The following is a 24,984-nucleotide window of genomic DNA, read 5'->3' as shown; positions in this document are numbered from 1 at the left end:
GAAGACCTATGTACAGAAGAAGGCAAATTTTAAACTAAAAATTTAAGGAGGTGAAGGCCCTGGGTGGGTTGGTGCTCTCATGTTGCCAGCATCCATAGTCCTGATGATTGCTATCATTGGGTCAGCTAGGTGGCACAAGTGCCAGCCTTAGAGTCTGGTCCACCTAAGTTCAAAGCCTGCCTCATCTATTTACTGGTCATGTGACTCTGGGCAAGTCATTTGGTCTCTCTCAGATTCAGTTTCTTCATCTGTAAAATAAGGGTGCTGGATCCTATGGAAACTCCAAGGTTCCTTTCTGCTCTATAGCTATGATTCCGGGAAGGAAGGGGCCAAATCAGTGGGAGGAAGGTTGAGGCCAAGAAGCTACATAGAGGGAGATAAAACCAAAAAAAAAGGAGACCCTGTTGCCCCTAAAGTGGAATGAGCTGCCTTACAAGGTAGAGGTTTCCCTGATCACTGGAGGTCTTCAGTGGGGAGGTTTCATCTATCCTGCTGGGGAATGTTTGGAAGGAATTTCTGCTCAGGTTGGGCTAGATCCCTTCAGAAGTATGATGTAGTGGGGAAAAAAAATCTTAGATTAGAGGTCAGAAGGCTAGAGCTTGAATTCCCGCTCTGCCATTGTGACATTGGGTCACAGTCAAATGGATTTGGATTTATGGGATTTGGGTCAAAACAGGCTTTGCTACTTACTGACCTTGTGGCCATAGGCAAATCCCTTCACTGCATTGGGCCTCAGTTTCCTCATCTGTAAAATGAGGATGTTGGGCTTGACCACTAAGGTCCCTTCCTGTTCTAAATGCAGGATCTTGTGACCTCTCTGGGTCTCTATTTCTTTCTATAAATGAGAGGCTTAGATTAGGGGATTTCTGAAGTCTCTTCCAATTGTCAATGCTGTGGTCCCTCTGAGGTCCCTGACAACTTCAAGGGATGCACACCCCTATGACCCTCCGGCTTGTCTAGTTGGCATGAGGAGGCAGGCCTCCCTTGCAGCTCCCTCCTGGAGGGGATTGAACCCCTGCCAGTCCTTCTCACATTGCAGCCATTCTGGACAATCTGTGCTCTTTGAGGTACCTTTCAGTCTATGTCATCCTCTCCCCTCCCATACCTCCTGCTCTAGCCCTAGAAGGAGAGTCCTCAGACAGAGGGTCTCCCTCCTTGGGGTACAATGGAATGGAACTGCTTTGGAAGCCAAAAGTTGTGGTCAGTTGTTTGAGTCATGTCTGATTCTTCGTCACCCCATTTGGGATTTTCTTTGCAGAGGTACTAGAGTGGTTTGCCATTTCCTTCTCCAGCTCATTTTACAGATGAGGAAACTGAAGCAAACAGGGTGAAGTGACTTGCCCAGAGTCACACAGCTAATAAGTGTCTGAGGCCACATTTGAATTCAGGTCTTCCTGACTCCAGGCCCTGTGCTCTATCCACTTCTCCACCTAGCTGCCCCCTGAAGTCAAAAGACCTGGATTCAGATCCCACCTCTAAAGCTTACTACCTGACTGACCTTGGGCAAGCCACTGGATCTCAGTTTCCTCATCTGGAAAATGAAAGGATTGGACAAGGTGGTCTATGAGTTGCCTTCTGAATCTAGAACACTTATTCTTAACCTAGCATTCATGAACTTTTTTTTTTAATTGATCACTCTATTTCAATAGGATTTGCAATCCTATGCATTTTATATGACTCTGAGAAGGGGTCCATGGATGTTGCCACACTGCTGAAGGGGTCTGTGACACCAAAAAAATTAAAAACCACACCTCCATCTCCCAGAACTATGATCCTATGATCCCACTGGAGGGGAGGTAGCAGCAGCGAAAGTCAGTATAATCTTCATTCCAGGAAGGGTCAAGCTGAGCAGGGGCTGAGCCTGGGCAGACAGTTCCTTTCACTTGCCCTGTTATTCTTCCTTGCCTGTACAAGGTGCCCCTCTTCATCCATCTAGAGTGTAAGCACCCTGAGGGCAGGGATGATGTCATGGAAAAATTGTGTCCCCAAAGTTTTTCCTGTAGTAGGTGGTTAGCAAATTGAAGTGAATCCCTTAAAATAAGGCTTAGATGAATTTTTTTAATTTACATGGATGAGGCCACTTAAATCCACAACTCTGATGAAGCAAAGTGTGTTATCCATTGAAAATCATGAATTTTTAGCTGTGATACAAAAGCAATCCCCAAGGAAGTTTATTTATACTCAAAGTACAGGAAGACAGAACCAGGAGCAACGAATAGAGTTTAGAGGAGCAGATTTTAGCCTGATATAAAGAAAATCTTCCCAACAGTAAGAACTGTCCTGAGATGGAATAGACTACATTGGGGGGGTAATAGGCTTCTCCTCGTTAGACATTTTCAGTGGAAGGCTGGAAGACCAATTGTCAAGGATATCCTAGAGCAGATTCCTGCTTCATTGGTCTACATGGCCTTTGAGGTCCCTTCCAGCTCAGATATTGATTCTCTGACAGAAGCCAGTTATAGGCCAACTATAGTATTGATTATTGATCAATAATGATCAAGTCCATTAGGATCTTCAGATCTTCTTCGTTCCTGCCCTGCTGCTCTTCTCTGGACTTCTCCATCATGCCCCCAGGCCAGCTACCTTCCTTTTCCCTTCCTCCTCCCCACCTTTCAGCTTTCGTGAGTTGTCTTTCCCCATTAGATTGTAAGCCCCTTGAGGGCAGGGACTCTCATATTTGTATTCCTAGCACTTAGCACAGTGCCTAGCACAGAGTGTCCTTAAATGTTTTTTGACTGACTGACTATTTAACAGATTGAGCTCATCTCAGTAACTGTGGGCTGTGCTCATTTCTGGTACATCTCAGTTCTAATGCCAGGATTCCATCATTAATAATGCTTCTGCTTCAATTTCAGCACTTTGATGAAAGACGATATGCTTTCCTGGTGCCTGAAAGACCCAAGGATTGCCCCAAGTCTGGCCACAAAACCCAAACTAGAAATTCCAGATCATCAGATACTGACTAGCTAGCGTAAAAGGATGTTTGGAATAGTGGAAAGAACCCTGGATTTGTAGCCAGAAGTCCTGGATCCAAAACCTGGCTCAGCTGCTAATTAGCCATGGGATCATGGACAAGTTACTTTAATCTCTCTGTGCCTCAGTTTTCCCATCTGTACAAAAGAGGAAGTAATACTTATACTATTTCTCTTCCTTCTCCAAATTTTAGTGTTATTCTGACTATCCTCCTCTGCTTCTGTAATGGAAAAGAACTTGGTGTTATGAGGGAGCCTTCTCTTATGGCCATCTACCTTCTCTTGATCCAAACACTCCCTCTAATTTTTACTAGTATCTCCCTGCCTCTCCCTCTATTTGCAAGGGAGAAGAATTCAGGGTTTCTAGAGGTTCCAACAACTTTCTCAGATGACTTATTGTCTGCCCTGGAACCGTCAGCCTTATAGAACTGCTCTAGGCAGGGTTACTAGAATCTGCCCTTCTACTCCTGGGTCTGCATTGCCCATGTAACTTATTATTCCAATGAAGGGCAAAATTCAAAGTCTGCTCCTCTGTATTTTGACTCTGTTTGTGGTTTTTCCTCTGTCTTCCTGGTTTTCAGACTGAACCAGCAACTCTCTGTCACAATCCAGGGACTCTGTGGCTAACTCACATTCTTGGCTCCTTTGACCCAGGAATTCTCCACCTTCACCTTGGTTATGGGCTGTGAGCTTCTCCAGGGCAGGGATTTCTCTTTTGACTTTCTCTGTATCCCCAGCACTTAGCATAGTGGCTGGCACACAGCTGGTACTTAATAATTGTTCATTAACTGACTGACTGGAATTCTGCACAGTTCTGCTACTAATGTTCTATGTGGTATTTGCTGCTCCGTTGTCTGGAGTGGCCACTGCCGTCTGCTTTGTGCTGTTGCTTTCGTCAGTTGTTACAGTCCCTCTAGAATGCAGTTTCCCCAGTTCAACATGCCCTCAGAGCCAATCAACATATTACCAGCTCTGTTATTAATTAGGCCAAAGCCATTATAAAAAATAGTTGTCACCTGCTGGTGGCAATCCTGCTACAATATCAAATGTTCATTTCCTTTTAATAATGGTAAGAGATGTAAGGTGAGCAGCTAGATGGTACCGTTACTGCATAGAGCACCAGGCCTAGAGTCAGGAAGACCTGAGTTCAAATCCAGCCTCAGATATTTACTAGCTGTGTGACCCTGGGCAAGTCACTTAATCCTGTTTATCTCAGTTTCCTCATCTGTAAGATAATCTGGAGAACGGAATAGCAAACCACTCCATTATCTCTCCCAAGAAAACCCCAAATGGGGTCACAAGGAGTTGGACATGACCGAACAACCACCACCACAAAATTCCAGTTTCTACAAGAAGCCTTCCCTAACCCCTCTTAATTCCAATGCTTTTACTCTTTTAATTATTTCCTATTTATCCTGTATATAGCTTGCTTTGTATATATTTGTGTGTTGTCTCTCCCATTAGATTGTAAGCTCCTTGAGGGCAGGAATTATTTTTGCCTCTTTTTGTAACCCCAGTGCATAGCACAGTGCCTGGCACATGGCAGGTGTTTAATAAGTGTTTACTTATTGATCAATTATAACAACATCTAATATCAACACAATCATATATAAATATTATCATCAAGACAAATAACATTTCTGTAATACTTTTTGGTTGGAAAAGTGCTTTACAAGTGCTATCTTATTTGACCTTCACCACAGCCCTATATGGTAGGTCTTATAGCTAGTAAGTGTTAGAGATGGGGTCTGAATTCAGGTTTCTTATATCTCAATAAAGGACTCTCTCTACCTAGCCTTAATCACTGAATGAGAGTTGCCTCAGTCAAAGTGAGATCTGGGAAAGACCTTAGCTTAAAAAGGCCAAGGTCTCCCACTGTATCCAGGGTCATCTCCAGTTGTCCTGATTAATATCTGGGCCCTGGACCCAGATTGCCTGGAGGAGAGTGAGACTAGTGACTTTGCACAGCCCTCCCTCACTTAAATCCAATTCACCTGCATGTCATGGCATCACCTCCCAGAGGTCATGGTCCTCTTCAAGAATGAAGAGCAAACAATAACTTCTGTGAGGAGTAGTAGAGCTGCCCCACTGACCCAACTAAAACTGGCCACAGCTTTCTTTCTCTTTCTTTCTTTCTTTCTTTCTTTCTTTCTTTCTTTCTTTCTTTCTTTTTCTTTCTTTCTTTCTTTCTTTCTTTCTTTCTTTCTTTCTTTCTTTCTTTCTTTCTTTCTTTCTTTCTTTTCTTTCTTTCTTTCTTTCTTTCTTTCTCTCTTTCTCTCTCTCTTTCTTTCTCTCTCTTTCTTTCTTTCTCTCTTTCTCTCTCTCTCTCTCTCTCTCTCTCTCTCTCTCTCTCTCTCTCTCTCTCTCTCTCTCTCTCTCTCTCTCTCTTTCCTTTTTTTTCCTTTCCTTCCCTTCCCGTCCACATAGGGTATCATACCCTTACCTTTGGCTGCTCTGTCCACAGGAAATGTTTTGGTCAGGGGCCCAACCAATCAAAACCGTTCCCTCCTCTCCCAGTGCTCCATGACAGGAATCCTCCTGAGTGAGAAACTTTCATTGTGATACAGTGGAAAAATCACTAGATTTAGAATTGGAGGACGATTTTAAATCCTGTGATTAAGGGTAAGTTAACCCCTCTGGGCCTCAGTTTTTCCATTTGTAAAATGAAAGAAGTTAGATCGAATGATTTCTAAGGTCCTTTCTAGCACTAAATATTGTATTGCTATGGTCTACTATGACCAGGGAGGTCTCTTCCCATCTCTAGCCCCTGAACGTGGCCTGTCCAAATCCTACCTATTTAAGTGCCATCTCAAGGCTCTGCCTTCTTCAGGCCACCTTCAACCAGAGCTCACTTTAATCCCTCCTTCCTCTGATTTCTAGGGGGTGCAGCTGATGGGCTTGGAGTCTGGAAGACCAGAGTTCCTAATCTTGCCCCAGACGCTCTTTGTGTCTCTGGTCAAGGCGCTTAACCTGTCACACCTACTTCCGAGGGTCCTTGTGAGGGCCAAATGAGATAACACATGCAAACTGCTTCATAAACTTTAAAACTCTCTATAAATGTGAGTTATTATTGTTATTTCCTGTGGTCCTTAAGAGTCTATACCACTCCTCTGGCCCTTATCATACGTGGTGGTTATAATATGAACTCTTTTTTTTTTTCAGTGAATGAATGAAAAAAAATTTATTAAGTGCTTATTATGTGCCAAGCTAAGGGTACAAATACAAAAATACAGTCCCTGTCCTCAGGGACTTTTTTTTCCCTTTTAATAATGAATTTATTTATTTTTAGTTTTCAACATTCACTTCCATAAGATTTTGAGTTTTAAATTTTCTCCTCCCTCTCCTCCCCCCTTCCCAAGACTCACATAGGCTCTACTTATACATTCGTATTAAACACATTTTCACATTAGTCATGATGTAAAGACGAATTAGAACTAATAGGAAGAACCATGAGAAAGAAGAAACAAAACAACAAAAGAAGAGGAGAGCAAATTGTATGCTTCGATCTGCATTCAGTTCTTTCTGTGGATGGGGACAGCCTTTTCTACTGTGAGTCTTTCAGAATCGTCTTAGATCACTACATTGCTCAGTCTAACAGTCAATCACCAAACAATGTGGCTGTTACCATGTACAGAGTTTTCCTGGTTCTGCTCATTTCACTCAGCATCGGTTCATGTAAGTCCTTCCAGGTTTTTAAACAACATATTGTAGGATTATGCTTCTTAATCCACTCCACTATCCGCTTCCGTTTTATGGGAGAGTGTGAACTCTTTTCTTGAGGTTTTTTTGTGCTGTGAGCTCCTCAAGGGCAAGGCTGAGGTCCGTTCCTCCTTCATTACAGAGCTGAGTGAGTATGCGTGCATGTGTGTGTGAATATAGAACATTGGTGGACTCATCCTATTAACGGACAGACTGATGCCATTTTAAATGTGACCTCAATTAGGTGTTGCTCAGTTCTCATTGAGCATTAGAAATAGAAATGCTAGAAATGTAGAGCTGGAAGAGATCTCAGCACTGGTCAAGTCTGACTTCCTCATTCAACAGCTGGGAAGACTGAAGGCCAGAGGAATGAAGAAGCTTGCCCAAAGTCCCTCAGGGAGCTAGAGACAAGGCAAGACTGTAGATTCTTGCCCTCTGGTCTCCCAGAACTGAGCTCTTTCCATGGTACCAGGCTTTTCTCCTATGTCTGGTCTGTCTACTGTGGCTCTAGGTGGCAGGTGGGAACTGTTAGATCTCCCACCCCACAGTGCTGCCAAGTGAACCGGTGGAGGTGTTTGGGGGTAGCCACGGGTACAGGGTTGGGGGGAGGAATCTTTCCCCCAGGCTTCCAGGACCAATATGCTGATGGTCCAGAGGATCTGCTGAGGAGGTGGAGAAAGAGAGAGGTATGAATGGCCTGGAGCCCTACGCTCCATATTAATTCTCACAAATGGCCAGAAGCATTCTGGGAAGAACATTTGATTAGTGGAAAATATAGGGCTATTTTGTCACCATCCTTTTAAATGCTCAAAAGGTTCCCACCCCAGAGTCCAGTTAGGGGAGGGTCCAGGACAGACAAGGACAGAAATGGCCCATACCTCAACCTAGATGTGTCTAGAGAGGTGATATTTGTCTTAATGGCCCCAGAACTTCATTGCTGCTACACTATACCCCTTCTTCTTCTTCTTCTTCTTCTTTTTTTTAGGCAATTGGGTTTAAGTGACTTGCCCAGGATCACACAGCTAGTAAGTGTCAAGTGTCTGGTCTGAGGCCGGATTTAAACTCAGGTTGTCCTGGCTTCAGGGCTGGCGCTCTATCCACTGTACCACCTAGCTGCCCCTTATGCCCCTTCTTAGAGGTGGTGTGGTGCAGAGGAAAGAGAACGGGGTATAGAGTGACAGATCCTCGGTCTTGTTGTTATTCAGTTATTTCAATTGTGTCTGAGTCTTTGTGACCCCATTTGGAATTTTCTTGGCTAGGATGCTGGAGTGGTTTGCCATTTCCTTCTTCAGGTCATTTTCCAGATGAGGAAACTAAGGCTAATGGGGTTAAGTGACTTGCCTAGGGTCACATAGCTAGTTATCATCTGAGGCTGGATTTGAACTCGGGTCTTCCTGACTCCAGTTCTAGCTTCCTATCCACAGTGCCACCTACCTGCCCACTTTGGTCTTATGCCCAGCTCTTCTGATGATTATCTATGTGATCTTAGAGATGGATGATAGAAATGGACAATGGAGGAATCCTTGAACTCCTGGGGGATAACCTCCTTTTGCCATATAACCTGGAAAATTTCAGTGAGTTTTTGTATGCGCAATGAACCCCCCCCATCCCCCGTAAATCTCAGGTGGAATAGAATCAGCACTAGGTACTTTGCCACACAAAAGGTGTTCAATACCTCTTCTTCAGTTGGAACTTCAGCTAGAGAGAAATTGACTTCAACCCAAGGTAAAGTCAATGGCTTCAGCACTGATTGATGACAGTCTGTTGAGAACACTATGGAAATTTGAATCGTCTTAGGAAGATTCTGAAGATCACCTGGCAGGATGATACCAGGTGATACCAGACACTGAGGTCCTTTCTCAAACCAAACTGCCAAGCATTCAAACTCTACGCAGAGAGCGCAACCATGACAGGGTGGCCACGTTGTTTGAATGCCAAACTGAGGCTTGTTTAAAACTCACAGTGATCAGAAAAAGCAATATAAGGACACTCTCAAGGTCTCTCTTACGAACTCTGGAATTGATTGTGCGCCGTGAGAGATGCTGGCAAAGGACTGCCCAGCATGGTGTACCCACATCAGAGAAGACGCTGTCTGCTATGAACAAAGCAGAATTGAAGTAGCTCAAAAGAAACTCGCTGATTTAGAGAACCCACCCCAAATGTTCACATAGACTATCTGTGCCCGACCTGTGGCAGAGCATTCTGAGCTCGTATTGGTGCGATCCACCAGGCAGACGCCCTGCGACTTTACCCTACCAGTGATGTCAGGTTGGTCCCCTTTGGGAACAAAGGACAGCCACCAACCAACCAGTGTGACTTCAGGGTGGTAACTTACCACCTCCTGATGTCAGGCTCCTCATATTGAATAATTAATAATAATGATAACGATCACAATAACAACTCCCACTATGATAGTGCTTTAAGGATTACAAAACCCTTTCCCCATGACCACCCTGTAAAGGAGGGCGCACAAGTATAAACTGGCCCTGCCTGCAAGGAGATTACGGCTCTATTACTAAGTGTTGGAGATAATTATCCAAAGCCCCCTTTGTTTCTAAGGTGGGGAGTTCATCTTCGGTCCCTGTGATGCTCATTTAGCCACCTTCGGTGCTTGGGGCTGCGCCTCCCACCATGGGACCAGTCATTTCGCCCTCACAGCTGATAGCTCTGTCTGCATGGCTCATTTCCCAGGGCCTCTTTTATCTCTCCCTGGGGATTGAAAGTCTCTAAGGGATTTCAGGAAATAAATCGGGCTGTATGGGAGAGTTGTTGTTGTTTTAATTTGTAGGGGCAGGAGATGGTTGTCTCGTCTTGATGTCTCTGAAGAGTCTGCCCTCCGTGGAACACGGGAAAGATCCCTGGGCTAGAACTCCAGGGAACAGAGTTTTCATTCCCACTGTGTTATTATAGCTAGCTTCGTGACTTGTGTGAGTTCGCTGGGCCTCAATTATCATTTGTAAAATGGTGGAAGAGGGGTGGGGAATAGAATCAAATGTGGCCTCAGACACTTACTACCTGTGTGATCCTGTGCAAGTCGCTTAACCCCGTTTGCCTCCGTTTCCTCATCTGTAAAATGGGGATGATAATAGCACCTACCTCACCGCGTTGCTACAAGGATCGAATAAGATAGTATTTGTAAAGAGCTAAGCACATGGTGAGTATTAGCCCACAGGAAGTGCTTCATGAATGCTCGTTCCCTTCGCCCTGCTCAGTAGAGGACATAGGATCATGGATTTAGACATTGAAGGGACCTTGTAGATCATTGGGTCCAGCCTTGTCGTTTTCCAGATGAGAAAACTGAGGCCTAGAAAGATCAGATAGGCGATGACTAGGTGAGAAAGTACAAGTTGGGATCCAAGTTTCTTGACTCCAAGTTCAGACTAATGGGCCCTACACAATAAACTGCCATCAGGTTATTGCAAAGACTGTCATCCCAGCTCTGCCACTGACCCCTGGTGTGACCCTGGGCAAGTAATTTAACGTCAATTGGCATCGGTTTCCTCATCTGTAAAATGGGCACTTAACAGACAACATCCATGATTTGGGTAGGTTCTCAAGGTCATATAATTGAGAGCCGGAAGGGGCCTTAGAGACCATCTACTTCCCCCTCCCCCCATTTTGGAAATGAGGAAAGTGAAGGCCAGAGAGGGAAGAGGGACCTGCCCCAAGCCACGTAAGTAGTGAGTAGCAGAGCCAGGATTTGATTCTGGGTTTTCTGACTCAAAATCTAGAACTCCATTTACTGTACCCTACTTCTTTACCAAGCAGCAGGAAAAATAACATCTCACATGTCCGTAATGAGTGCTTGAAGGGATTCAGTTACTTTACAGACATTATATCTCTTTTGGTCCTAACTACACCCCATTTTACAGGAAGGAGTACTGAGTCTTAGAGAGGTTGAATGACTTAGTTGTCATACATCTAGAAAGCACCTGAAAAACAGACCATCAGCTTTGAGGAAGGTTGATAATAGAGAAGGGGCAGGTATCCTGAAAGTCTATGTCAGAAGGGGTCTTCTAGCAGATAGCAGGGCCTAAGTCAGAAGGATTGGGGCTGAGGGCTTGCATGTAAGCCCCTAGGAGGACTGGGGGAACCAGGCAAGACAAAGCATGGTCCCATCTCTCTGAGCCTGCACATGTACCTAACGTAGCTTTGGTGGAGAATCATTCTGCAAAGAGAAGTTTTCTTACTACAGGGTATCAGATCCTCCCCATCTACTATGAGAAGTAGCTAACCTTTGTATGGTGCTTTAAGATTTACAAAGCACTGTACATATGTTATGCCATTCGGTCCTCACAACAGCCCTGCAAGGTAGGTGTTATTATATTTCTTAGTTTACAGATGAGGAAACTACGGCCAACAGAGGTTAACTGACTTGCATGGAGTCACACAGCTAACAAGTATGTGAGGCAGGATTTGAATTCAGGTCTTCCTGACTCTGTGCCCTGCTTTTTACTTAATGATAGGAGTTGGAGGCTGTAGACTTGTAGGTATGTAGATGAGAAAGGTTGATGGGCTGGGCTTAGGAACCCCTAGGTTTCCATCTCTGTTCTGCTTATAGCACCAGGACTGGGCGGGCAAAACTGAGTCCTTTTTATCACCTTCTGACCAGACCTGGGGGAGGTGGAGAGGGGAGAGGGAGCAGTGGGGAGGTTCAGGCTGGGTTAGCCAGAAAGCTCCCGAGAATCACGATGAGTAAAGGACAACGGATGGCTTCACCACGAGAGGCCTGGGAGTGGAGGATCTCACAGTTCAGTTCAATTCCATCTGAATCAATAAGCATTTATTATCTTCTGTGTTCAAGGTGCAAATCTTCATTGAGAGGGAGGAAGGACTAATGGTGGAATTTCAGGTCCCTGACAGGGGAGGAGGAATGCTAAGACAGGCTCTTACTTACCCCAGGCTTGGGGCTTAGGGCTCTATTCTCCCCACCCCCCACCCTGCAGTAAACACTCAAGGGCCCAAACAAATGTCAAACTTTCTGCTCTCTCCTGGAATGTTGTCTTCCCTTTCTAGCCTCCTGACCTCATCACATCTGGGATAAAGTCAGCTATGACCTGGAGTGTGGCCAGAATGTTAGAACAGACAGCCTTTGACAGCTGAGATATGCAACTGAGCAACAAGTCTCAGGGTGACACAGTCTGGGTAAGTCATATTTTTAAAAAATCTAATTAAATTTTATGCAATTAACAATTGCATAAACAATTTTAATTAACAATTACATAAACAATTGTCCCTTGCACTTCTCTCTCTCTCTCTCTCTCCCCCCCTTGAAATAAGAACATATGTGCATTTTTGTAACAAATAAGCATAGTCAAACTAAACAAATTCTTGCATTGGCCATGTCCAAAATGTCTCTGTGTCTCGTTCTACATCCTGAGTCCATCATCTCTCCTTCAGGAGATGGGTAGCCTGCTTCATTATTGGTCCTCTGGGGTCATAAGTAGTCATCATATGGAACATAGTTCTCAAGTCTTTTAAAGTTGTTTGATTTACAGTGTCATCCCATACATTGTTCATTGCACATTACTTTTGAATCAGTTCATACAAGTCTTCCCAGGATTCTCTGAAATCATCCCCTTCCATTTCTTATAGCTCAATAGTATTCCATTACATTCATTTGCCATAATTTGTTCAGCCATTCCTGAATTCATGGCCAGCCCCTTGGTTTCCATCTCTTTGCCACCACAAAAACAGAGCTGCTTTGAATATTTTGTACCCAGGAGGTCTTTTGAGGGACTATTGTATAGTTGTTTGGAGGTGAATTTGGGAGAGTCCAGGTGAGTTCTTGCCTTATTCCGCCATTTTACCAAGGAGACTTTTTCCTCCTTTTTTTTGATTTTTTGATGGCTTTAGGCTTATCCAGGGGTGAGTAACATTTTAAATTCACCCAGCAAGTGAAACTTCCTTCTGCCTTTCCGATCTGATGTATTAGGACTGGTTCCAGTGCTTAGCGTGGGGCCCGGAACATTGTTGTTGTTGTTTGTCTTTTGTTTTCGAAGAAGATCATGGCATGAGGAAGGTGATGCCATGACTTGCAGATGAATTGGATGTGAGGGAGGGAGGGCTGGGCAAAGTCACCAGCCTCACTCTCTCCTCTGGAGTCATCTGGGTCCAGTGGCCAGATATAGATCAGTACAACTGGAGGTGGCCCTGGATGCAGTGGGGGACCTTGGCCTTTTTAAGCTAAGGTCTTTCCCAGGTCTCAGTTTGACTGATGCAACACCCATTCAGTGATAAAGGCTAGGTAAGAGATGAGACAGAGAATGGCCTCTTTTACCTAGTCAAAAAAAAAATCAGTCTAGAAGGGGAAGACCTCAGGGTTTCTGGCCAAAACAGAACCCATTGCTGTTTATGTTTACTCTGAGCCAGTCAGGGCCCAAACAATGATCATTAAGTGGGGCTTGTCCTGGGACTTATTGTTGGGCAATCAATGAGAACCAGAGAGAATTGGGTTCAAGGGGTGGTCCTTAAGAAAGAAATGTAGCCCTTAAACTCCAAGATTTCTTGTGAAGTTTTCTAGATCAAAATTTATGTTCCTTGGGGATCGTAGAGTTAGAGCTAGCAGGGACCTTGTAGATCAATTGAGTCCATTGAGCCCAACAGAGCTTAAATGACCTGCCCAAGGTCACACAACTAATAAGTGTCTTAGGCAGAATTTGAACTCAGATCTTTCTCACTGCACATCCAGTACTTCAGGACATCATGGTGCCCCTAGTCTCTCCAGTCCAGTGGCTTCGAACCTGACTGCTGCCACTTTGTGGTCATGGGCAAGTGTCTCATCTGCTGAAGTACTCAGTATCCCTGTCTGTTAAAGGAGGGGCTTGGAAGGATTGAGATCCCTTCTAAATCTGGATCCTTTGGTCTTATGATTCTAGTTGAGAAAGACCACTTCTGGAGAGCAAAAAGAGGGACAACATAGTTTTGTTCCATGACCATAAGGAGGAAGCCTCTTCTTAGTGAAGATGGATGTTGGGAGTTTGTTGACACATCAGTGGTCCTCCCAGGGCAGTGTGATTACGGGAGACCAGTTCATTCCAGAGGGGGCTCATGTGGAATAGTCTCAAGAAGTCCCAATAGTCTCAAAAAGGGTTTTTAAAATTCTACTTAAAAGATAATTTTATTGATATTTTCTGTTTTTATATCACCTACCTTTCCCATTGTATTTCTCCCTATTTCCCCTTCAGAACCATACTTTATAACAAAGCGTAAAAAGGAAGAATAGAAGCAGTTCAGCAAAACTATTACGTACCGGCAATTCAGCATACTAACTGAATGAATGAATGAATGAATGAATGAATGGAAAGGTATTTATGAATTTCTTCCTATGTGCCAAGCACTTTGCTAAGTGCTAGGGATAAAAACAGAAAAAAGGGGACAATCCTCACTCTGGAGGAGCTTCCACAATAATTAGGGAAGACAACACGTGTTGAAAAGCACAGCTGCAAGATAAGAATAGCAAGGCCCAGAAATCCTAATGGTGCACCATCAGTCTAGATGACAGTGACCCAAGGACCTGGAGAGTATGTCAGCAGGGAACATGCAAAGGCCTGGCGTGGGCCTCTATCCCACTGGAAAGCTTGTAGTTGGTAACCCCCAGATCATCCAAGTGGTATGAATATCCAGGGGTTTTCTCAGATCGAATGCCTGATATTATATGCCATGTATTCTATTCCACACTCATAATCCTCCACACTTACAAAGAGTCAAACAGAAGTGGAGGAAGGTACCTTCTTACCTCTCTTCTTTGGGATCAGTCTTGGTTATTACAATTGGGCAGCATTCAGTATTAATCACTCTGTCGCTGTTTCCATTTACACCATTGTCACTGTGTGTATCATTTTCCTGGTTCTGCTCATTTTACATTGTATCAGTTCACATAAACCTTCCCATGCTTCTCTGTATTCAACCCATTCATGGTTTCTTTAGGCCAGTAACATTCCATTGCAATCATGTATCACAATTGATTTGGCCATTCCCCTATTGATGGGCATCTACCTTATTTCGAGTTCTTTGCTACTACAAAATGTGCCGCTGTAAATATTTTGGTGGGTGTGAGACCTTTATTTTTTAACAGTGAGCTCTTTGGGTGCATACCTAGAAGTGGAATCTCTGGGCCAGAGGGTAGGGATATTTTAGCATTTTCAAGAAGACTTTGCAATCAATTTCCCTTTGACTTGGCAGAAAGAGCATTGACCTGGAAACCTAGCTCTGGGCCTTGATTGTCATTAGCTCCCTCAAGGGACCTCAAGCAGGTCCCTTAACCTCTTTAGGCAACAGTTTCTTCGTCTGAAAAATGAGGTAGTTGAATTAGATGATTTCCACCTTCTGGACAGGCCAAAGGCCCAAGTGTTTCCTGAGCCCTGCTGTGCTCAGCTAAACTTTAGTGGGGGCAGGAGGAGGAGAAGATTGTGACTTCCTTGAGAGCAGGGAAGTCACAATCTGGCTGGAGAGACAAAACATGCAAAGGGGGAAAATCAAATCCCAATAAGAGTTTTAAATGGTCCAAAACACCAACAAGAGAGATGCCAGAAGGCCACACATCGTAGTGCTCTGGGCAGTAAGGACTCTGGGAGCTGGGTGGAGATGTTTGCTCTGTAGAAATGGAGAGAAAGCTCTGGGGCCCTGACTCTCTCTGGGCAGGGAGTGGGGCCAGGAGGTACCTCCCAGCCCTCTCTCTGCACTCCCTAATTGCACAGTAAATTAATAGTGTTTGCCGGTAAATACCCTGCCTGCCGGCTCGCAATTATGGCCCCCGATTGTGTGTAATTACACTTGGTAATTGTCAAATAGCTCTGGGCCTGGGGAGAGGAGCCATCAGAAGCCTCTGGCAGTGGCCTTATTTCTGGGATTTATACCTCCAGGGCAGCCGATTTCCTGCTGGATACAGAAATGGGCTGCCCCAAGGGATCAGGCAGGGTCATAGAGCCAAGAGCTGGAGTTTGTCTATGCCTGGGTTTGGAAAACAGTACTGGGAGCAGGAGTTAACTATTACTAGTTCACTGGAGCTTTGTCCCAGGGGGTTGATGTGAGTGTGTGTGTGTGTGTGTGTGTGTGTGTGTGTGTGTGTGTGTGTGTGTGTGTAAATAATGGGGAAAGACTGTAAGACATGAATGGATACCATCTGGAGGAGGCATGCTTTCCTAGACCTAGGTCCCCTGTGTTGACTCCCCTGCCCAGGATATGGGCATCACCTCCTTCCTCTAGCTGTACTGACCCAACTTTACTGGACCAGAGTGGGCTGTCTTCATGACACCTGGGAACTTGTATTACCCCATTATGCCTGAAATCAGGAAAAGATGGCGGCATACCAGATACCTGAAATGAGGGAATACTGGGGTCCAGCTGGAGAAGGAAATGGCAAACCACTCCAGTATCTCTGCCAAGAACCCTGAATGGGGTCATGAAGAGTCAGACACGACTGAAATCACTGAACACCACCACCATCACCACCCCCACCTCCACTGGCCACGAATGAATTGGCCTCAGATGTTGGAATTCCCAGTTAAGTCTCTGGGTGGGGAAGAATTGGGTTCAAATCTCTGCTTTGCCATTCACTTATTATGTAATAAGTTCCTTCTCTCTTCTGAGCTTCAGTTTTCCCAGTTGCAAAAGAGGCATAATTATTCTGTTTCCTATTTCAATTCAACATTTATTTTGCATCTAAATGTAGGGCTCTGGGGAAGCAAAGATGAAAAGTAGCACAGTCCTTGCCTTCAAGGAGCTTACAATCAAATGGAGAAAGGATAAATTACATAGAAGGTGTGCTAAGGTAGAACCTGGTAAATCCCTTTCTAATACTTCTTGTGTTTATTATTTTGGAGCAGCTAGGTAGCAAAGTGGATAGAGGTTGGACCTGGAGTTAGGAAGACTTATCTTGAGTTCAAATCCGGCCTCAGGCACTTACTACTAGCTTGGTGACCCTGGGCAAGTCACTTTACCCTGTTTGCCTCAGTTCCTCTTCTGTAAAATGAGCTGGAGGTGGAAATGGCAAACCACTCCAGTATCTTTGCCAAGAATAACCAAATGGGGTCATGAAGAGTTGCACACAACTAACAATGTTTAGGGGTCTCCCAGCAAGAAAATTCCACTACCAGTGCAGACAGGCAAATACTTTGCAAGCTATAGTCTTACCTCAGTCCCAGAGAGGTTGAACTGTTTTGTCTAGGGTCTCACAGTCAGTATAGGTCAGAGTCAGGACTTGAATACAAATCTTTTTATCTCTCAGCTCCCTCTCTACCCAGCTACTCTATTCTCTCTCTATCCATTATCTTGTTTCTCTTTAACTAGGTGGTAAATTCCCCTGAAGAGGTTTGCTCTTCTGTAAGATGTGAATGTCCCTGGCTTAGGACTTCCTCTGCCTCTTCACAGATGGCAAGGATGATGAGGTGATTCGTGGCCAGTTGGCCCAAGTTTCAGGGGTGAAGCTCCTCTAGTCAAAGATGTTAGAGAGCAGGAGTTAATCCTGCTCACTAGGATTCCTAACTCATGGTAGCAAGGGAAGACAAATTCTAGATTGGTTCTGCCATGTTGTGGCTCTATCCCATGCTGTTCCTTAGCTATGGCTCCCACATGATCTAGAAACTTCTCTTCTGTCTCCAGCAGGCTTGTTCCAAGAATTTCCCTGTTTGTCCAGAGAATCCTCCTTCCCTTCTTCCACTGCCATGCCACTGCTATTGGCTAGCAGTCCTATAACTTTTAGCTGGTGATTCTACTACTGCCTGTCTGCAGCCATCCCTGGGGCCATGTGTGTGGATGTCCAAGCCTTCCCCCACCCCCAGGGCACTGAGTAAGAATCTGTGCCGCCCCCAATTTCTGTCTCCAGCTTTGGTTCTTTCTCTTTCTTTCTCTTGTCTGTCTCTTTCTCTTGTCTTTGTTCTCTCTTTTCATGGCCAAGTCTAAGGGCACAGCCCTCGTATATGAATTGGACATGAATGATCAGCCATTCTTGCTGCCTACTCACCCCAAATCCTCTCCTTCCCTGAAAGCTCCTTGGGAGTCGGGTTTGTCTGGTTGGTTGTTGGTATTTGAGACCCCAGAGCCTAGTGCAGTGCTTAATGAAGACTTGTTGATTGATACTCCATTCATTCTCTTCACTTGCCTTTTCTCCCTGAGGTGGGAGTTTGGGAACTTGGGCTTTAGTCCCAGATTTGCTCTGTGACCTTTGTGACCTTCATGACCTTCCTCTCTCCTCCTCTGTAAAGTAAAGGGGACTGGACTCCATGAACTCTAAGCTCCCTTCCAGTTCTCAAAATTGATTATTCTCTAATTGTGCATCTCCTTAATGATACCTGACATTTACATCGTATTTTGGCAAAGTGTTTTACATACATTATCTCTTTTGATTCTCAGGGCAACCTATGAGATAAAGACTATGGATATTAATATTTCCACTTTACAGATGAAGAAACTGAGGTCCAGAGAGCTCATTTGATGTCTTCCTCATGGACACAACACAACCCATAAAGGTCAGAGGCAGGAGACTCCAAGTCCAGAGCCCTTTCTATGATATCAAGTTGTCTCTGTAGTAAAGAAGAGGAATAATCTGGGGGAAAAGCTCTGGGTTTGAATCCTTTCTCTTCTTTTAACTTCTAGCTCCAAGCTCTACACAAGGGATCCCCCCAGTCTGAGAGGGGGGAAGTGATGGTCAGAGGAGGAGCAGAGCCAGGTCCTGCCCTCATGGAATTCCCCATGAAGGAGAGAAAGGAGGAGAAGACCAGCTGTTCTATCCTCAGGAAATTCCTAGTCCAGACGATACAGGACTCCCCCACTGGAAACAATGAGGCCCCATGATAATGTGGGATCAAGTGAGTTACTGGGAATTATAGAACAATTAGTAGGATTGGGTGTGATAAGATATCCATTGAACAGTACAGATAGCTAGAATCTCAGAAGTTAGATTGATCAGTGTGGACTGGTATGGTCATTGAAGGCTACTTGGAGTAGATGGGTCCTGAGCTGGGCCCTGCAAGGTCTCCTTCAATGCTTCGGGTGATGAGGAGGCAGAGTGCAATGAGTAGATTTTACCTCTAAACCAAAGTTGTGGGGACAAGTTCTTAGCTCCTCTCTCTCTCTCTCTCTCTCCTTTTCCCTTCTTGCTTCATTCCTTTCTTTCTTCTTTCTCTTTCTCCTCTTTCTTTTTCTCGATCTTCTCCTCTTCTTTCTCTCTCCTCTTTCTCTCCTTCTTTCCTTCCTTTCTTTCCCCCTCTCTTCTTTCTCTCTCTTCTCTTTTCTTCTTCTCTTCTCTCCTATTTCTCTCTCTCCTTTTTTCTTTTTCCTCTCTCCTCTTTCTCTATTTCTCTCCTCTCTCCCTTCTTCCTTCCTTTCTTTTTGTCTTTCTTTCCTCTCTCTTCTTTCTCTCTCCTCTTTCTTTCTCTCTCTTCTCCTTCCTCACTCTTCTTTTCTTTTCCCTCTCCTCTTTTCCTCTTCTCTTCTCTCTCTCTCCCCTCCCTCCCTTCTTCCTTCCTTCCTTTCTGTCTGTCTTTCTTTCCTCTCTCTTCTTTCTCTCTCTTTATTCTTTCTTCCTCTTTCTCCTCTTCTTTTTTCTCTCTCTCTCTCTGTCTCTCTGTCTCTGTCTCTCTCTCTGTGTCTCTCTGTCTCTCTCTGTCTCTCTCTGTCTCTCTCTCTCTCTCTCTCTCTCTCTCTCTCTCTCTCTCTCTGTCTCTCTGTCTCTCTCTGTCTCTCTCTCTCTCTGTCTCTCTCTCTGTCTGTCTGTCTGTCTGTCTGTCTGTCTGTCTGTCTGTCTCTCTCTCTCTCTCTCTCTCTCTGTCTCTCATTAGCTTCAGTAGACAACAAAGTGAGCAGACCTAATTGTCTTATTCTATGGGCAATTAGCTGGCACCCTTCCTCCCCCTCCCCACCGTGCTTCCACGGGGGTGGGGCTGTGCCAGGGCTTCTCTAGTGTTTTCCTAGAGATGCCTTCTTTCTGGGTCCCTGAGCGGTGCATTGGCTAATGAAGCCAATTAGCAGGCGCCCGGATGCTGTGCCAATTAGTTAGCTGCAAAAAGTCATTGGGAGCTGCCAGGACCACCAGGGAGCCTGGTCATTCCCAGAGAGTCCCCATGGGGACAGAGATGGATGGAAATCACAGCTGGTTGTCAGGCAGGCTCCAGCCTTCTGTGACTCAGGGGCTCAAAGGCCTGTGGAGGTGGGGGTGGGTCAGCAGGAGAGTGCTTTGAGATCCTATATATAGAGCCTCTCTGTATTGGAAGTGCCCTCCCTTCCCTCTTTCCAACAGTTCTGATTTTTTACACACAGCTTTCCATATTTATTTTCCAAAGCTTTGTCCAAGCTGTCCCTCATGCCTGGAATGCACTCCTCTGCCTCTTAGACATCCTCTTTCCCTTCAAAACTCAGCTCACACATCACCTCCTACTTTCCTGATCCCTTCTAGCTGCCTTTCTCCCCCAAATTACCTTGCATATGTTTTTTAATATCTACTTTTGTATATATGCTGTTCTTCCCCACCCTCTTGCCAGAATATAAGTTCTTTAAGGGAAAGAGTTGTTGAACCCTGGTGCTTGGGTCTCCCAGCACGTAGTTGTTGTTGTTGTTGTTGAATTGTGTCTAATGCTTCACAACCCCATTTGGGGTTTTCTTGGCAAAGATGCTGGAGTGGTTTGCCATTTCCTTCTCCAGCTCATTTGACAGATGAGGAAACTGAGGCAAACAAAGTTAAATGACTTGCGCAGGGTCACACAGCTAGTAAGTGACTGAGGTCAAATTTGAATTCAGGAAGTCTTATTGACATCAGACCCCACACTCTATCCACTAAGCCACCTAGCTGCCCTCAGCATACAGTAGGCATTTAATAAATGCTTATTGATTGACCGATTTATAGAACACTTTAGGATTTACAAATTGCTTTGCTAATATCTCCGTGAAATAGTGTTATTATCCTCATTTGACAGATGAGGAAACTGAAGTTCAGAGAGAGAAAGGGACTTACCTGGGTTCGCATAGCTCATAAGTGACAGAACTAGATTTGGAACCCAAAATCCTTCTGGGTCCAAGTCCCAGGCTCCTTTCAGTTAGTTTTATCCAGGATAATAAAGTGCAATAAAATACGATCCTCTCTCGGTGATAAAAAAAAAACAATGAAGGGAAGCCTTGATCTGGATAATTCCCAGGCGATGGAGGCGGCATCAATGGATCATAATGGAAAGAGCTCCCAACTGTGAGTCCCTGCTCTGCTACTAACTAGCTATGTGACCTTGGGTAAGTCCATTCTCTCTCTGGGCCTCAGTTTCTACATTGAAAATTGGGATAATAATATTAGCACAACTGATTTGTCAGGGGCTATCTCTCAGAAAGTGTTTTAAAAGCCTTAAAATGTTATATAAATATTGGTTTTATTTTAGCAATAACAATAGCAAGCATTTACGTAGCTCTTTAAGATTTGCAAAGCTCTCCAAATATGAACTTATTTGATTTTTCACAACAGCCCTGGGAGGTAGGTACTATTATGACCCCCATTTTACACTAGAGAAAAATGAGGCAGACAGAGGTAAAGTGCCTTGCCCAGGGTCATGCAGCTAAAAAGTGTCTGAGGCTGGATTTGAACTCAGATCTTACTCCAGGCCTGGAACTCTATCCAACGTGCCACCCAGCTGCCTCCTCATGATCTGGCACCATTATTATACCAGCTGACTTTGGATAAGAACCTTCTCCTCTCTGGGCCTCAGTTTCTTCATCTGCAAAATGAGGTGTTTGGACCAGAGTCACTTTGAAGTCCCCACTGGCCGTCTTGCAGTCTGAGAAATAAAAGTCATCTTGTAAAGGGTACTGTAGATGGAGAGAGCTGATGATCTTACCATTAGGAAGATCTACTTTTAGAAGGATGGTAAAGAGGACTGGAGGGGGAGCTTCTGGTACTGTAGGGGGATCTATGTCCCAATAGAATGTAATAAAGCAGTGTTAGGAAATTGCATTAGACACGGAGAGTTTAAGGGCTTTGCCCAGAGTCACACAGCATCAGTGGGCGGATTGGAACCATATAGTTTCCCTAACACAGCATCTCTCTACTCTTACAGCAAACCCCTCCAAATCACTGAGAGCTGACGGAAACTCCAGGCCTTTTGAAGTCCAGCCTCCCCTGAATGGCAAAGGGTGAAATATGGAGGTCAGAGGTAGCTGAGTTTCAGCCTCCTCGCCTGTCTAATGGGGGAGGCGGACTCCATCTCTCCTGTCCCTTCCAGCTCTGTGGCCCATGATCCTCTCTGGGAGCCTCCCAGATGCTGGGGGGAAGGGTGGGGTGGCTTCCTGAGGGGCCCAGCAGGCAGTGGAAGGGAAGTCTGTACTTCTGAGGATGAGCTGGAGAAGGCTGGAGACAGTTTTCCAGGGAACATGAGCCAGAAGGGAAGTAGGAATTCCTTAGGAAATGAGGCCAACTCAGGCATTGGTCAGCTATGCCTTGGCCCAGCCAAAGTCAATCCATGTAGGTGGGAAGGGAGACTTGGAGATACCTCCCTCCACAATTACGTAGTCTTGGTTGGGGAGTTCATCTTCTTTTAGGGGAGGGCAGGATCTGGGAATCACCTGTGAGAGCCACTCGCCCCCCTCCACTTCCCCATATCTTTATAGCACCCTAGGCCAGACATGCCACCAGGATGGGGTCCTGGAATAGGCAAAAGAGCCCAGGGCAAGTGTGGCATCTTTCCCAGGCCTGAGATCAAGGACTAGGGCCAGGCAAACCCCTACCGACACCCACAGTTTTTCAGCTATACCTCCCTGGGTTCAGGTCAACAAACGGTTATCAGCTGCCTAGCGTATGTACTCGGTGATGGGGGTTTACCAGATTCATGCCTCAGCGATGAAGGAAGCAGCACCACACACTGCTGGTTATTGACTCTTGTTACCTCCACCATGAAGCATTCCCTGATCTAAAGTGCAGCAGGTAGAGCTGGTAGTCATTAAGTCTTGCTTAATGTCAGGGGCTCACTCTCTCACCTTCCAAATGAGGGGAGTGGATTTGATCTCTAAACCTATGACCCTTTTGGTTGGAAATGTCCTTTTCCCCATGGATTCCATATAGTCTTTTATTTTCACATAATACCATGTATTGTAATTAGTTATCTGCCTATTAGACCACAAGCTTAGTGAGAATAGGAACTCTTTTCTTATCTAAGCTTAGTGTGGTAGGTAATGGGAACTTAATAAATATTTGGATGAATAATAATAGTAGCTAGTTTATATAGTTGTGTGTCGTACTCTCAGGTAAGGTTTACACTTATTATTTCATTTGACCTTCACAGCAATTCTGGGAGTTAAAGGCTATGTATTATCAGTCTCATTTTACAGAAGAGAAAACTGAGGCTGATGGCAGTTAAGTGACTTGCCCAGGGTCACACAGCTAGTAATTGTCTGAGGCTGGATTTAAAGTCAGGTGTTCCTGACTCCTTCCCCCCTCCCCCAAACCTACCTGCCTTAATGAATAATGAATGAATAAATGAATGAATTGAATTGGGAGGAGGTAATATAGTATATGGGGAAGCTAGGTGGCACAGTGGATAGAGTGCTGGGCCTGGAGTCAGGAAGACTCATCTTCCTGAGTTCAAATCCGGCTTCAGACACTTACTAGCTGTGTGACTCTGGACAAGTCACTTAACCCTGTTTGCCTCAGTTTCCTCACCTATAAATGAGCTGGAGAAGGAAACGGCAAACCACTCCAGTATCTTTGCCAAGAAAACCCCAAAAGGTTCATGAAGAGTCAGACATGACTGAAAACGACTGAACAACCATGATGTGGTGTGTTGCAAAGACTCCGGGGCTGGTAGCCAGGCAGGCAAGACCGTTGGGCAAATGCTTTCCTCCTTTCTGGGCCTCAGTCTTTTCATCCCTAAAGGGAACAAATTGGATGAGACCTGTTATGGATCCATGGTTTATGCCATGTATATTGATGACAGTCGAACCTCATGAGATGAAAAATGTAATCCCATTATTAAAGGCAGGTAGAGAAACGAAGAATTTCTCCCACTTGGACAAACTAGGAGAGTTAGTAAGTTCTAAATGCAGCGAACATTTGCCTCTCTTACCTTGGCCCAGGTTCCTCTAGACTTGGCTTAGGGTTTTAAAATGTCTAAGAATCATCTGCGTAGACTAATTCCTAGATTGATAACAAATTCAGCTTGTCCTCTGCCCTCACCATTATTTAAACTCCAAGGAAATTTCCAAATACAATTTCTGTCTCATTTCCCCATTAACAATCTTATTTCTAACCTACCTTTGACCTACAAGGAAAATCCTCTCACATTATAGTGTAGGTACATTTGCTATAAGAAATGACAAGATAATGGAACACAGCCTTGAGCTCTTCAATGCTGCTGCTAGAGTTAAGCCAAAGGAATCAGCTATTTGTAAGCCTGGCTCCAGCTGATGCATTTGTAGACTGAGTTCTCCCAAGGATTTGGGCTCCTCCCAAAGGAACAGGACCCCTCACCAAAGAAAATTACTACCCTCCTTCCCCACACACATGCAGAGACATACACACTTCACTCTGGGCCTGCATGTGTCCCAAGCAAAAAGAGAAGAATGTGAAAGAAGGTGGGTTTTTTTTTTGAAGAGTCTGATTTGACAGGAGGGCAAATTTTGAAATGATAAAAGGCCTGGATTTCATGCCATAGGATTATAGTTCTAGATCTGGGAGGACCCTCAGGTGCCATCTAGTTCAACCCCCTCATTTTATAGATAAGGAAACTGAGGCTAGGGAAGTGAAAGGATTTGCCCAACGTCTCACAGGTTGTAGGCATTAGAGGCCAAATTCGAGCCCAGGTTCTCTCTTTCTGGCCCCAGCCCTCTTTCCATGCACAAGAAGGCTGGTTAAAGAAAGTGGGGATGTCTAGCCATTGGAAGAGAAGTCTTTGGGCAATTGTTCAAGTATTTGAAAGGCTCTCATGTGGAAGAAAGGTTAGACTTGCTTTGCTTGATGCTAGAGGGTAGCAATGGGTAGAAACTGCAAATTTAGACTTGATGCAAAGAAACGTTTGCTAACAATTGCAGCTATCTCCAAAGGGAAGTGGTTGTCTTAGGAGGTAATGAGTTCGTCCTCCTACAAGTCTTCAAGCTGGATGCTTTCTTGTCAGAAATATCATAAATGAAAAAAAAATTAAAAAAATTAAAAAAGAAAAAAAAGAAAGAAAAATTTTAAAAATTAAAAAAAAAGAAATATATTTGTTTGTTTTGTTTTTAGGCAATTGGGATTAAGTGACTTGACCAGGGTCACACAGCTAGTAAATGTCAAGTGTTTGGTCTGAGGCTGGATTTGAACTCAGGTCCTTCTGACTTCAGGGCTGGTGCTCTATCCACTGCGCCACCT

The 24,984-nt window shown here is 44.7% G+C and overlaps 1 long non-coding RNA gene across 1 annotated transcript in view; it reads left to right on the top strand.

Annotated features, from left to right (window-relative positions):
• Window positions 1-24,777, top strand: part of LOC110217045 (uncharacterized) — a 47,329-nt gene extending 22,552 nt beyond the window's left edge. The window contains exons 3-6 of the long non-coding RNA XR_002326951.2: window positions 11,688-11,816; window positions 18,024-18,139; window positions 18,267-18,478; window positions 21,704-24,777. This is a non-coding gene — a long non-coding RNA (uncharacterized LOC110217045). The remainder of the gene's footprint in view (window positions 1-11,687; window positions 11,817-18,023; window positions 18,140-18,266; window positions 18,479-21,703) is intronic.
• Window positions 24,778-24,984: the final 207 nt, after the last annotated feature.

This window comes from Phascolarctos cinereus, unplaced genomic scaffold (genome assembly GCF_003287225.1).
Source record: "Phascolarctos cinereus isolate Bilbo 61053 unplaced genomic scaffold, phaCin_HiC Scaffold_4;HRSCAF=312, whole genome shotgun sequence".
Classification (NCBI taxonomy): domain Eukaryota; kingdom Metazoa; phylum Chordata; class Mammalia; order Diprotodontia; family Phascolarctidae; genus Phascolarctos; species Phascolarctos cinereus.
Note: the sequence above shows the minus strand (reverse complement) of the source record. Positions and strands in the feature narration are given on the sequence as shown.